The sequence below is a fragment of the Perognathus longimembris genome, chromosome 11, assembly GCF_023159225.1.
Source record: "Perognathus longimembris pacificus isolate PPM17 chromosome 11, ASM2315922v1, whole genome shotgun sequence".
NCBI classification, from domain to species: domain Eukaryota; kingdom Metazoa; phylum Chordata; class Mammalia; order Rodentia; family Heteromyidae; genus Perognathus; species Perognathus longimembris.
In genome coordinates this window covers 66,106,565-66,119,564 of record NC_063171.1, presented here as the reverse complement: position 1 = coordinate 66,119,564, position 13,000 = coordinate 66,106,565, and the positions used below count along the sequence as shown (strand labels likewise).

Here is a 13,000-nt window from a genome sequence, read left to right as displayed (position 1 = left end):
CTCTAATAAGAAGTGGGACCCATTAATAAATTCTCTGTGGAGACTTGTTACTCAGGATGCACTTCCCTTATTCTGTGATGTAGATTTTTTTTGGTTGCCATGACTATTAATACATAAATATGAATATGTTAACATTTACAGTAAGGAATTTTTGACTTGTTAACCAGTCTGTTTTGGGTACTATATTTCATAAAGTTTAATTCACATAAATTGTTTAAGCAGTTGTAATTGCCATCTCTCAAATGAGGAAATTATGACTTAGAAAAATTAGCTTGCTTGAGATGACACATAGTGTGAACTCAAATTTGTGAGTCTCCAAAGCATCTATGTTCTTTCCAACAAACCATGTTGTATCTGAAGAGAAAAATACTACGCAGATTGCACACAGTGCATAGATTTGTCCTCTTACTTGTTCATCAATCTTAGAAATACTTATTCTGTGCTTTTTTTTTTTTGGTGCCACACTCTCTTTGGACAAGATTTCCTGACAATTAGGTCAAGAAGATGTTGAAGTTCACATCCCAAAGATGATAAGGCAGGTGGCTCTTACAAATGGGATTAGGCGATTATAAAGAAGTCAGTGGCTAGGAATGTGGAAGAGCACTTGCTTAGCTAGTGGATCTGGGTTTTTTCCCCAGAGTTAAACAACTACAAATCCCCCCAAACGTAGTGTAGTGGTGTATTCTTGTAATTTCAGCTGGGATAGCCAGTGAGATTCTGTGTCAAAACAAACCATGCCCAGAAAGGGTCACTTCCTTGAGGATACTACAAAAAGCCACTATTTATGAATTAGGAAGGGGAGGCCGCATCATACACCAAATGTTCCAGTGATTAGATCTCATTGATAATCCACAACACCTAAACTCTTAGTTTTAAATATTTAAGAGCTTGACATTTCTTTTAGTACTAGTTGTCATAATGGGTGGTTTTCTTAAAAATAAGAAGTGGGTTGGGCGATTATAGAATAAAATTCTGACCCATTATTTTGTGTTTTACAGCAAGAAACCTGCAATCCCACTATTTTGCCAACAGCTATAGCTGGAGGTCTATTAATCATGGGAATAAATTGTGTATATTTTATATGCACACTGAGTAGCATTAGGACTTAAGTCTATGTTTCTGAGTCAGCACGTGGCCCTTGTGAAATATGTGAAAATGGGAAAGGCAGTAATGGAGGACTGAAGATGTGCTCACAGATGAATTGTTGCTTATTGTTTTTGTGAAGTTGGCAACTGGCTTTGCACACACGTGTTCTGTCACTGAGGTATATGTCTTAAAAACGGCAAACTCGGTTCTAGAATAGAGAGGCAAAACAAGTTTGAGTTCTAAATGGCAAACCCTAATTTTTAAAGAAGAAACCTTTTTCTTTCTTACTAGGTTTTCTACTCTTGTCTATCCTCCCAATAGAGAAGAGCTATGCTGAGACTGGTTAGAGGGATTCAGCTCTCCTAGGGGCATTAAACACTGTTAGGAATGTTAATGGCAGGGCTTTATTTTAGCAAGCACCCTTTAGTGTTTACTTTCCTTCTAATGACATAAGCACTGGGAGGCACTGACTGACCATTTGATTGACAGCTGCCAAACTCTTCCCTTGTGCCCCCACTGCCTTGAGCTGGGAGCTCTTAATCCAGCTGCCCTTCTTTTGGGGACCAGTGGGTGTGTCCTTACCGCAGCCTGGCTGCCTTGACACCTCCCAGCTGCCTTGAAAAGGCTACAACTCCAGCTGCACAGAACACTGCAGCGGAAGCCCAGGATGCCTGCTTCAGCAGGCCTTGCTGCAATCATCATGGTCTCCTAGACAACTTACACGGGCCTTGGGAGGCAATAGTGAAGCTAAGACAAGCCTCTGTGAACTTCATTTGGCAGCACTGGGGACGGAAAACAGGCCTTTTGAAGTGCTGTAACGCGGAGCCGCCAGCCCCAAGTTTCGTGATAGCGAGTTCTGCTATGTAGTCCAGGCTGCCCTAGAACTAACGATCCTCCTGCCCTGTGGAGTGTCAGGATTGCAGGTCAGCACCACCACAGTGGTCTCCGCTTGGGGGAACTTAGATGGGTCTACAGCTTTTCTCTTTCAAGATGGCGAGGAGAGATCTTCCTAAGTAACTCAGCAAGGACTTGTGATTAGTCCCTAGCACCCATCCATGGCTGGTGGGTTTGGAAGCTGGGTTGCGGTAGGTGCACATGCAATCTTTCATTTGCGTTAACACCAATACCCCAGATAGACCACTGATAAGGCAACCAGCAGACATTCTCCTTGGCAACAATGATGAGTCTAATGGAGGGCTTCTTGAATTAGTCTTTTCTTGCCCGCTCGTGACCTTCACTAAGGGTTCAGTGGCAGCAGTAGCCCTAGAAGCTGCTGAGATGACCTGGGGTGGGGTTATCGGAGAAGGCCGGAGGTGAGGGCTGCTGGGGGTGGGGTGGGGTGGGGTGGGGTGGGGTGGGTGGGCTCCAGGGAAGCAGCAGGTCGCCAAGGTGGACGGTGAGGACACCCAAGGCCCGGGGTGCTGGAGGAGGGGGGGAACTCCAGGGGCCGCGAGGGTGCCGGTGAGGCCACCCAAGGTCCTGGAGCAGCAATACCAGCGATGGCCCCTGACCTGCGCACCTGGCGGGCTGTCTGGCCTCTGGTGATGGGGCTCGGGGCCTCACAGGCTGCCAGCTCGGCCCATAGGCCGTCGGCACCCGGAGAAAGGCCGAGGGCTGCCAGCCCAGGCAGCAGAACTCCTCACCTACCGGCGCTCGGCACCCAAGTGGAGCAAAAGGCGGCCCGGCAGAGCTGGCTGGGCGGCGGCGGCGGGGCAGGAACGGAGCCGCGGGGGGGGGGGGGGGACCGGGCTGCGGGGCCGGGCCGGGCGGCAGGCCCGCGAGGGGGGCGGCGAGACCCGGTCTGCGGGTGGGCTGGCCGGCCTTCCCGGGCGAGCCCGGCGGCGCGCGGCCATGTTCCCAGCCGCGTCCCCCGCCCCCCCCCCCGCCGCCGCCGCCGCGGGCTCCCGGGGCCAGGAGCCTCAAAGACGCGGCGCGCTCGCCGGGGCTGCCTGCAACGCCCGCAGCATGGCGGCCCCGGCCTCGGCCCCGGGCGGCTCCAGCAGGGCGCGGCCCGGGCGGGGAGGGCGGCGGCGCGCGCGCCGCTCTGCGGTGCGGGACGCGGGGCTCTCAGGTGCGGCGCGCACGCGCGCGCGCGGTCGGGCTGCGGCCTCGGGGCTCGCCGCGGGCCACGCGGCGTGGGGAAAGCCCAGGACTTCCCGCCCGGAGCCGTTCTCGCGAGAGCAGAGGGGGCGCGGCGGGCCCGGGGGGCGCGGGGAAGCCTGCGGACGAGGCCGGGCCGGGCCGGCCGGGGACGCGGGGAAGCCGCTCCCGCCGGGCGTGGAGCGCCCGCCCTGACGTCAGGAGTTTTCCTCAAAGTCAACAACAAGCCCCGCGGCGGCGGCGGCGGCGGGAGCGCTCGGCGGCCCGGGAGGAGGGCGGCGGGGGGGGGGGGGCGGCGTGGCGGCGGCGGCGGGGCCCCTCGGGCGCGGGGCGGAGCGGCGCGGGGCGGCGGCCGGCGAGGGAGGCCGTGGACCCCCCGCCCCGCCCGGGCCGCCGCCGGCGCGACCCGGCCCCCGCCGGAGCGCGGTCGTCGGGGGATGAACTGAATGTGTGGCCGGCATCCGATTCCCACGTAGTCTCCGCCCCCTCCTCCCCGCGCCGCCGCCCGCCTCCCGCCGCCGCCGCCGCCCGCTCCAGCGCCGCCGCCGCCCGCCCGCCCGCCCGGCTCCCTCCCGCCCGCCCGCCGGCCGCTCCGGGCTCCTGGGGCCGAGGCTCTGCGGGGTGGGGGGAGGACAGAGGGGAGAGGAGGGAGGGGGACCCCCGAGTCGCCCCCTCCTCCCCCCGCCCCCCGGCTCCATCCTCCGCCACCGCGCGAGCAGCTGCGGGGCCGCCGCCGCCGCCGCCTTTGCAGGTAACCGCCCCCGCCCGCCCGCCCGCCCGCCGCGCCCCGGGGCCCCGGCCCTGCCCGTTCCCCCCGGCCGGGGCGCGGCGGGCGGGGTGCGGCGGGGGCCTCGGGCTGTCACCGCGCCGGGGCGGGGGCCGGCGGGGGTGGGGGCGGTGGTCCGGGGACGCCCGGCGCGGGCGACCCCGACCCCCCTCGCCTTCCGAGGGGCTGGGGGTGGCGGTGCCCCGCCGCGGGCCGGGGAGGGGGGGGCGCGCCGGGCCTAGCGGTGCGGAGCGTGTGCGCGGCCCGGCCGGCGCCTCCCGTGCCCGCGCGGCCCGCGCCGCTCCCGCCCCTCCCTCCCTCCCGCCGGGCCGCGCGTGGGGAGGGGGCGCCCGCGCCGGGTCGGGTTATGTAACGCGGCGCCGGGGCCGCGGTCGGGGGCGGGGGTGGGGGAGGGGGCCGCCCGCGCGTGGCGGGGCGCGGATGCTCGGGCGTACCCCGGGGGTCTCCGTCCCCCACCGCCCCGCCGCGCCCCGCCGCGCCCGGCCCCGCCCCGCCGCCGGCGCGCGACCCGGGTGTGCGCGGGGCGGTGGGCCACGCGCCCGTCTGCGGGTCCTCCTCCTCGCGGGGCTCGATCCGCCCGGGAGCGGCGGGCTAAGAATAGAAACGTGCGGAAGATGCTGGGCTCGGCGGATCCGCCGCTGCCGGCGCCGCGTAAACAAACCCGCCGCTCGCCGGCCCCCTTCCTCCTCCTCCCCCCCCCCCGCCCCCCGGCGCCCAGGTCCGCGGGGGGCGGTGGGTGGGGTCCCAGGGCGCCCGCGCGCTGGCCCGGCGCCCAGGGCGTCCTTCCCCAGCAGCCCCACCTCCCCCTGGATGAGGGCCGGGGGACCCTTACCTGGTGGGGAGCCCAGCGGAGGGCCCCGGTGCCAGCCTGGCCGGAGCTCCCACCGCGGGCCGCGCGCACCTGCGTCCTCCGCGCCCTGCGATCAGGTGCCCACACTTGGGCTGCAGTAGGTCGTGCAGCCGAAGGCGTGCAGCAGGAACGACTTGGTGGTTATTCCACCGCTGGTTGTCACCAGTCGCTAGTCGCCCGCCTTACTATGTATGGAATGGACGCTTGGAAGCGTGCTAGAACCGCATCCATAGGCAGCCACGGGGTTTTGTCTTGGGTGGAAACCCATTCATTGTACTAGGTTTTAAAGTCACTAGGGGGGAAAAAGAGTTGGGAAGGCCAACTTTGGAAGAGTTTGGGCAACTAACAAGATGGCTTAGGAAATGAAAATTAGTCTTCAGAACTTGAGTATCGTTGAGTGTGCTCTCATGAGAAAGAACTTGTGGCTTAGAATCACTGCAAATCTCAGTAAATCTGTTGGTTAAACTTCCTGTGGGACAGAAAGTTTAGTCTTGTACAAAGTTGGGATCTAGGAGCTGCAAATGTCTAGGTACAACTTGGAATCTTAGTGTTGTTGTTAAACGATTGATCATAAGGTGGAAAAGAATCCACTAACTTATGGAAAGCCTGAAATTCTATGTATAAATGAATCAGAATATTCCAGGAGATGGTTGTCTAAAACAGTTTTATTAAGCATCTATTGCTTAGATTCCCACTTTTCTTAGAATATATAATCAAATGCACACTGTGGAAGACATATATACACATGTGTATTATATACATCAAAACTGGAATTTTTTTTACTTTGGCAGTATAATTTTGATCCTTAAGAGGTTTGTTATTAATGAGGTTAACCTCATTATCTTTGGCTCTAGCTTCTAATTTTAAAGTGAAGAACATATATGAATGAGACAATTTTGGGATTTTGTAGATGAATATTTGTGGGATTTTAGTTGTATGCTTGCATTTTGCATTTACAGTAGTATGCTTTCTGACTATTTTCAAGGAATTTTGCAAAAAAGTTGATGTAATTGTGTTCATTCTGTCTCCTTCACTTAGATTTTTTAAAATAGTGATTAGTGAATCATTTTGCAACTTTAGTCTTAGTTTACTCTGGACAATATTTGTTTTAAGTTGTGATTGTCAGAGCCCTTAACTCTCCTGCTTTCAACTTGTTTATGCAATTTTATTTTATTTTTGGTCTTTTTGAGACAGGATCTCTGTGTAGCCCAGGCTGTCCTCAAACTCACAATCCTTCATGCTCAGCCTCCAAAGTGCTGGGGTTACAAGTGTGTGACACTATGCTAGCCTTGTTTATGTAATTTTAAACTAAAATATATTTTAAAAGTTTACCTATTGAACAAATATTAGAGTAGTGATGCTAGTTTGAGTAAGAAATTTTTACATTTCATTTAGAATATCACTGTCATTCGAAAGAGACTTTCTGGCTCAGAATCACTGCAAATCTAAATAAATAGGTTAGTTAAACTTATCATGAGGCAAATGTGCTCAGTATAGCTTGGGCACCATAGGAATTTAAGATTTTTTAAATAGCTTGTGATGAAAAATACAGATATTTCCAACTACTTAGGCTTCTTTAGAAGTAAGAATCTATTTTTATGGAAATTTAAATTTTAGTTAAAACTTTGCATGATTTTACTTTTTTTCTTATTAACTTCTAGTTCAGGAATTGGGGGGGGAATGGTAAGTCAATTCCTGTTAGCATTGGGTTAACTGGATCTTTACCATGATTTGCCAGGATTTTGCCTTTATAGCAGTTGCTTATGGCACTTAAAAAATAATAATGATTTAATACTATTGCAGGTTTGAACAACAAAATGTAAGAATAGGAAAACTACCGTTTTGCTTTACCAAATCAGTCTTGTGTAGCTTGCATTTTTAAGTTAATATTAATTACTAAGGCATATAATACTTATGGAAGATATGTTTTAAAACATTCAAGTCATTTAAAATTGTTCCCACCTCCAAATTTCACCATGTGCATCAGTGTTCTCAATGCTGGTGTCCTGCAGCCTGTGCTTTCTGGAGAGGCAACCTGTATGTTTTTGACGTTAACAAATGAGATGTAATAGCATTGGGTTCAATTTCCAATTGATGCTCACCACTGCCTGGTGAGCCCTGTTAGATGTGTTTTCCACGTATTAGCAAATTTAATCTTTATAATAGCCTTGTTACACTTTGGAGTGTGATTGTGTTATGAAAGAAACACTTCTCAGGGCACAGAGATACATGTCAACTCTCCTTATTCTGAAACACATTTTTTCTGTCGTGTTTTCGCTAACTTATTTGTGCTTATCTTAGAGTTCACTGTGACATTGACATATTTGGATAGAGTAATACAATGAGTTCTACCAAATCAAGTTAATGTAGTTTTTTTTAAGTGTTGATTAACCTGTTAACCTTCCTTTTTATTTAACTTGTTTCATATATCAACTGCTTACATACTCTATTGTAGCATGTCAGTCTGTTATAAAGTTGGATGTAAACTTCCTCTGGTTGCTTCTTGATATATATGTGTATTTTAAAATCTTTTCAGTAATTAATCATTATTTTAATATATTTCAGTGCTTATCACCAAAAACAGATACTTCACATTTCTAAGTGGGTATATTTTACTGATGTTTAGAGTGGAAAGTCAAGAGATTTACTAGAAAACTCAGGGAAATGTTCGAATGAGATTTTTTTTTTCCTCCTCTATATTAAGTAAAATAGGCTCTTACTATAATTAGGTGATTGGGGAGTGAGGGGAAGGAAGAAATATTTTTATAGTAATGGAGTTAGCCCACATTTTGTCTGAGGTGAGTCTTTTAATGTTTTATCTTCTTAACTATAAAGCTTAAGGACGCATCTCATACTACATTTTTCTCTTGTTCTTTCTTTCCTCTTCCTTTCCCAAACTGGCCTGGAATTTGCCAAGTAGAGGCTGATCAAAAATTCTTCATCTTCTTACTGTAGCCTCCTAAATACTGGGATTACAAGCATGTACTACTATACACAGATTTTCTTTATGGCTGAGGAAATTGTGGCACAGAAAACTTAAGGGATATTAGGTAGCATTACTGTGGATGGGGCAGAATTGTGAGGAGAAACCCGTTTCTTGCTCTGTCTAGTGCTCTTTTTTTTTTTTTTTCTCTCCTGGTACTGGGGCTTGAACTCAGGGCCTGGATGCTGTCCCTGAGCCTCTTTATGCTCAGGGCTAGCATTCTACCACTTGAACCACAGTGCCACTTTGGCTTTTTCTGAGTTGTTTATTGGAGATAAGAGTCTCATGGACTTTCCTGCCTGGGCTGGCTTTGAACAGTGATCCTCAGATCTCAGCCTCTTGAGTAGCTAGGATTACAGATGTAAGCCACTGGCACCTGGTTTCTAGTGCTGCTCTTTTTAATGCACCTTTGGGATAGTTGTTAGAGGATTCTAGACCTTCTGGTTAACTCTGCTTAAATGGAATAAAGGTTGTCAAGCTGTGCTTTCAGTGGACCATAGATAATTGTATCGCCCAACCTTCTCTCTCTCTCCCTCTCTCTGCCCCCCTTCTTCCAGCCTACAGTCTTCAATCTGCTCATCTTATAGGTGAATTCACATAAAGATGAAATTTACATGAGAAGTGGAATAATTTAAAATTTTATCAATAGCTTGTTTAGAGGGTTAGGTGGTAAGTGTCTGGTAAACATTTTTCTTAGTGTTTCAGATTAGAATATTATATCAACTTTTTTTTTTTTTAGTAATGTAATGGATGTGCTTGAAATGGCACTCTGATGCTGTAAATAGTGGGGGGAGAAGAATATGCCCTATGTTTTTGTTGCTATGTTTTCAAGTTGATAAAGTTGGTTTTTAAGAATTAGTAATTGCCAGGTAGGCGCTGGCGGCTCACACCTGTAATGCTTGCTACTCAGGAGGCTGAGATCTGAAGATTACCATTCAAAGCCATCCCTGGCCGGAAAGTCCATGAGACTTACTTCTAGTTACCAGAAAACTGGAAGTGGCGCTGTGGTTCAAGTGGTATAGTGCTAGCCTTGAGCTGAAGAGCTCAAGGACAGCACCCAGGCCTGGAGTTCAAGCCCCATGATTGACCCCCCCCCAAAAAAAAAAAAAAGAATTGGCAATTTTGGGCATATTGATGGGTCATGCTTGTAACCCTATCTGGAGGCTGAGACCTGAGGATTGCTGTTCAAATCCAGCCCCAGCAGGAAAGTGTGAGACTCTTATCTCCAATTAACCACCAGAAAACCTGAAATGGAGCTATCTGTGGCTAAAAGTGGTAGAGCAATAACCTTGAGCAAAAGAGCTCAGGGACAGCACCCAGGCCCTGAGTTCAAGCCACATGATTGGCATACATGCATAGAAAAAAAAAAGAATGGGCAGTTTAGGCAGCTCACTTCTCTGTATTTCTTCTTGTGAACAAATAAACGACTCCTTAAGAGGACAGACTAATTTAGAATTCTTTGATGTATAGGAGAAGTTGTCCTGTGGTGTAGAGCATTGCATCCAAAGTTTGTAGTTTAGAGAAAGTTATATTTTGGCTTTTAACTGAGAATTAACATGGAGGAAGTAATTAACCTGTGAATTTTGTTCTTATTTGTTTGAAAGAGTTGTTGGGTACTATTTAGTCTATGTCAACCTACTTTTAGTTTTCTGATACTATGATTTCATTTGTGATATTTCAGCACACACAGACATACACATTTACATATTCTACTTGGAAACATTTTGCTTTCCTGGACTTTTGGAAGGTCACTTGACAGAGAAAATGTTCAGAAGTATTTTCAAGTGATAATTACATATATTTGAGAGCTCATGCCTTGTTATTTGCTAGAAAACATACCAAACTGATAGGAAATCTTATTTGCAGGTAGTCATTCTTGCCAGTTGTTACCAGTTGAATTGGAAGCTGTGGGGAAGTGCTATCAATGGTATTGAGTCGTCTCAGTTTTCCTAGTTTTACAACTATGGCTACATTAGCTATTATGTAGATTAATGTCAGAGTCAATTAAAATGATATAAATAAAAAGCTCTTGGATAACAAATTACAGCATTGGAAAAGATGTTTGTTTTTTTTTTGGCCAGTCCTGGGCCTTGGACTCAGGGCCTGAGCACTGTCCCTGGCTTCTTCCCGCTCAAGGCTAGCACTCTGCCACGTGAGCCACAGCGCCGCTTCTGGCCGTTTTCTGCATATGTGGTGCTGGGGAATCGAACCTAGGGCCTCGTGTATCCGAGGCAGGCACTCTTGCCACTAGGCTATATCCCCAGCCCCGGAAAAGATGTTTTTAAGAAATACTTTGTCAGCGCTGGTGGCTCACACCTGTAATACTACTACCTACTCAGGACATAGAGCTGAGCATGGTTTGAAGCTAGTTTGGGCAGGAAAGTCTATGAGACTCCTACTTCCAGTTGTGGCTCAAGTGGTGGAGTCCTAGCCTTGAGCAAAAAAAAAAGCTTAGAGAAAGCTCCCAGGCCTTGAGTTGAAGCCCCAGGACTAGCACAGAAAACCAAACAAAATACATTGTTTTACATCCTCCTTGTAATTCATTATAGTTATAGTTACAGAGTGGACAATCAATATATGTTTACTGGCACATGCGCATTTGTGCATATACATGCACACATACACACATACTTATACCCATCATTTTTTTTCTTAAAATTGCACGATTGGTTGCCGTAAGCAATTACCTTTAAAAAAGTTTTTTGAAGTATTCAAATATTCCAGTCTCCCATTTTTTCTTCCACAATAATTTTTGTAATATAAACATTTTTTGAGTTGATACTTAATGGTTTCAACAAAAATTGTCAAAAAATGTCAAGAAAAAGGATAGTTTTGTGCAGTGCTGGTGGCTCACTCCTATAATTATAGCTACTTAGGCAGAGAGTTCTGAGGATTGTGGTTCAAAGCCAGCTGAGGCAGATAAATCCCAGAGACTCTTATCTCCAGTTAACCAGTAAAGAGTTTGAAGTGAAGGTATGAGGTAGAGCACCAGCCTTGAGTGTAATGCTCTGGTACTGGCACAAACATCAAAAATAGTTTTAATGTCTACTAATCCTTGCAAATCATGGTGGTCTAGAGTAATATACACTTAAACAGATAGGAAAGAATATTTACTGTAATTTTATACTTATATGTAGGTTTGATTATTTATGCATTAACACCTCCATAATGTTTAAATTGAGTTTTTAACATGGTATAGTACCCTTTTCTTTGTTGACTTACATTATTTGCTGGCTTAGCAAGCTTTTGATGTTTCAAAAGCTACATCTTTGCTCCTGTTGTGTTTTATTCATCCTGTATTAACAACAAAGTGCAGTGTTTTAATCATCAAAGATATGAAATGTTTTGTACATTGCAGAGTGAAATTCAAATACAGTTTGTAATCACCAAAATCTTAAGTCCCGAATGAAATTATCCTTAGTGTATATAAATTAAAAATTGACCTTTTTTCCTTCCTTTTTTTTTGAGCTATCCCTGAGCTTTTTTTCTTAATGCTGGTGCTCTGCCACTTGGAGCAACAGCTCCACTTCTGCTTTTTGGTGGTAAATTGGAGATGAGAGCTCATAGACTTTCCTGTTTGGGCTAGCTTTGAACCATGATCTTCATATCTTAATCTCTTAAGTAGCTAGGACTGAGCCATTGGCACCAGTCTTCAGATTGATTCTGCTATGAATTTTGTGTTCGTCTTTTTTTTTTTTTTTTTCCCTGTTGGTTGTGGGGCTTGAACTCTGGGCCTGGGCACTGTCCCTGAGCCTGTTTGTGCTCAAGCCTAGCACTCTACCACTTGAGCCACCATGCCCCCTTTGGCTCTTGATTGGTTAATTGGAGATAAGAGTCTCATGGGGACTTTTCTGCCTGGGCAGGCTTTGAACTGCGATCCCCTGATCTCAGCCTCCTATGTACCTAGGATTACAGGTGTGAGCAACTGGCACCTGGCTTTGTGTTGGTCTTTTTATAAGAAAAGGTAAAATAAATGTTTCGATACAAAAGACTTAAAAAAAACCCCAGAACTTGTTGGTATAACTCACAGGATAGAATACATCTCTAGACAAGTTATTGTAGAAGGAAAAGTTTACCCTATGAAACAGGTGGCAGAGTTTTAGCTCATCTTTCAGACTGGTGTTTTAAGTAAACATGTAAGACAGTGAAAGAGTATAGATGACTTGGTGCAAGAGCATTGCTACTTTGGAAAATCAAATCTACATGATTTACTGTTTAGGGGATCAATGTTCTTATATATGAAAGATGGCATTTATTGCAAAGCTGTTGATAATAGTATATCTATAACATGACATCTTTTAAGATGTCAAAGAAGGCATCAATTTAGGTAACAGACCCAGGAGCAATTTTGAAAGATGGAAATTGTGGTTGTTTATAGATAGCATTTGGTAACAGTTTAAGGTGCAAATAGATAAAACCATTTTTGTAATATTTGGTTTGGTGGCCCTGATAATTGTAATTTTTTCCTATTGAATATACATTGCGAGAGTTTAATAGTAACACCTAAACACGGATACGTTTTAAAATTTGTTTTCAGAAGCAGTACCATTCTAAAGCATCCATTGATTGGGGTGCTGGGGCATTTTAGTGTTTTTTAGTATTGAAGGGGCAGTGAGCACAGTGGGAAGGAACGCACTGAAGTCCGGTCTCGCTCTGCCATTCAGGGCTTTGTGGTCTTCAGCAAACCACTCCATCTGTCTTGTCTTGGCCTCTATTTCTTTAGCCGTAAAGCATAGGTCCCTCCAGCTGGAAGGTTCGGGTAATGTCCATTTAAGAATTGGGATCATGGGCTGGGATGTAGCTCAGTGGCAGAGCGCTTGCCTAGCAAGTGCAACGTCCTAGGTTCGATCCCCAGTACCAAAAAGGAAAAGACAAAAAAAAATTGGGAACAGTTTTGAAAATACTTTTTTTCCCTACTGTTCTCATAAGGGAATTAAAGGTAAATATTTTAATAGGAAGTTGATGTTTTTGCTGTTAGTCTGATTTCTATTCCACTTTGGTACTCAGGAACAATAAGCTATGGATTCTTTTGCTCATGTTACATGGCTTTATAGTGAGAAACAGAGTGTGTTGCTGTACGTGCCACCAGAGGGAAGGGCTCCAGCGCAGGGCTGCGGATGGAGGACACCGCTTTTACCACGTTCCTTAGGACTTCACGAAAAACTCTTGGCGCAGAATAAGGAGGTTGTTCGTC

At 47.4% G+C, this 13,000-nt stretch overlaps 1 protein-coding gene across 2 annotated transcripts in view; it reads left to right on the top strand.

Annotated features, from left to right (window-relative positions):
- Window positions 1–3,877: 3,877 nt before the first annotated feature.
- Window positions 3,878–13,000, top strand: part of Akt3 (AKT serine/threonine kinase 3) — a 190,379-nt gene continuing 181,256 nt past the window's right edge. The window contains exon 1 of one of the 2 annotated variants that reach the window (XM_048357470.1): window positions 3,878–3,937. The gene's annotated coding sequence lies outside the window, so the exon portion shown is untranslated. Of the gene's footprint in view, window positions 3,938–12,716; window positions 12,991–13,000 lie in introns of those variants that run through there. The other variant, XM_048357471.1, reaches the window with a different exon arrangement.